The following is a 2,136-nucleotide window of genomic DNA, read 5'->3' as shown; positions in this document are numbered from 1 at the left end:
CTCATTTGCCCCCTGCTGTATAATCAGCCACTGATAAGTGTGGGCGATTTGTCTACAGAAACCTGTAATCACATGTTTATAGATCCCATCGGATCTTAAATAAAACGTAAATGTTCCGCACCGTCATCCTTTATTAGTCTCTTACAGGTTGTTACATCTGTGGCCTTATCGCCATTGATTTCCAAGTTACGTAATTAGCAAGTAATCGTCGGCTCAAAATCATTTCTATTTCGTCTTAACTTCATTTATACTCCTAGTTTGATTAAACCTGATGGAAAACCTTCTCTCGGTGTTTAGACCCGGTATTGGCTATTGATTGAAACACAAATTAACGTGTGTCATTTTCTTACAGACAGCAATTTCTTACTGATACGTTTATTCAGTTACTGTGTCTGTCATAAACCTACCATTATTTCGTGCACGTAATTTTTAGACAATCATACAATAATTTCCGGACTTCGTGGCTAAAGGAAACACTTTTCTGCCATATGACCAACTTCAAAGGTTGCTTCTTGAATAAGTATCATTATTAATAGTATATATCTGTATTGTACACCTACGTACTGGATAACTCGGAATCTGAATGATCGAAGCATTTGCGTCATTGATGACGTCACCAGAACGTTAGACAGGAAGATATAGGTTACCAGGGAAATCGTTTGTCTCAAAGCTGAATATTTGAAGAAATAAGAAATGAAATGTCTCCTAGAGAGTCATTTCTGACACACGCAATGCACTATTATCTCTGTTTAATAGAATGGTTTGCTTAACTTTGATACATATATCTATCAAAGTGACAGCAATTTGAAACGGATTAGACTACGTAGCTGCCCCGCAACCCCCCCAGCCCCCGATCGATTCCTATATAAAAATACATGTGCACCGTATCTTAAAGACCTTTTTCTTTTTTTTTTTTAAGAGGGGGCACAGTATTTTGTGGAGCGGATAAAGGGGCAGAAGCTTGTTTGTTAAATTATATATATACTCTTCAAAAAAAAAGTAGGAGAACCTGAAATATTAATGTTAATATCAACTATTAGACCGAACATACGTTTTGACCACAGACATCCTAGTAAAGAACGTTCGAGTCTGTTTGTCAACACACCAAAACACATTCCACAGTTTGCACATGCATCATGCACTTGCCCCGTACACGTGCGTGGGGTGTCATTCTCGAGTTTGACAATTTCCAGGAAGATCAATCTTTTTCATTCTGTTGATCATACAGTTGTTAGTGTTTTGTTTTTAGTCATTTTTATTGTTTGAATTTGCGATTTACTGATAAATGTTTTTTCAAATTTCACTTCTGACCCCAATCGTCCTTCAAGATCTTTGGTGGTCATAAAATCTACTGTAATACTGAACTACCGATTGTAATGTTTGCCCAATTATTCACTATTATCATATAACCATTCATTCCCTACAGCTAATATACCGTACAATTTTGGCAATTGTAAATTCTTATTAGAGTTCCCCTATTTTTATTTTTTTTGGAAGAGTATATATATATATATATACTCTTCAAAAGAAGAAACGCAAAACCACATTGTTGTAACATTTGGAGAATTGATTTAATTATTGAATGGTGAGTCCGATAATTACCAAATGTTGCAGGATTGTTCACAATTCACTCTAGTCCATTGTGAGTAAGTGATAGGACACACCACCAAGGTCAAGGTCATCTGGAGTCAATACCGGGTGTGGCCTCCGCGTGTGTTGACAACTGCCTGGCACCGCCTGCCCATTGAAGCAACCAGAGTACGGATGACGTCCCGGGGGATGGTGGCCCACTCGGCCTGCAAGGCTGCTGCCAGCTCGGGCAGGGTCTGGGGCTGTGGTTGTCGCTGTCGGAGGCGTCGGTCCAACTCGTCCCATAGATGCTCAATTGGGTTCAAATCCGGTGATATCGATGGCCAAGGAAGGACATTAATGTTGTTGTTCTGTAGGAAAGCCGTTGTGAGACGTGCTGTGTGAGGCCTGGCGTTGTCATGTTGGAACACTGCGTTGGCGTTGGCCATAACTGGAACGATGTGTGGCCGGAGGATCTGGTCAATGTAGCCCTGTGCATTCAGGTTGCCCTGCACGTGGACCAGGTCAGTTCTGCCAGTGTGTGAGATGGCTGCCCACACCATGACA

Source organism: Gigantopelta aegis, chromosome 3 (genome assembly GCF_016097555.1).
Source record: "Gigantopelta aegis isolate Gae_Host chromosome 3, Gae_host_genome, whole genome shotgun sequence".
In the NCBI taxonomy this organism is placed as follows: domain Eukaryota; kingdom Metazoa; phylum Mollusca; class Gastropoda; order Neomphalida; family Peltospiridae; genus Gigantopelta; species Gigantopelta aegis.
This window is presented reverse-complemented; position numbering follows the sequence as displayed.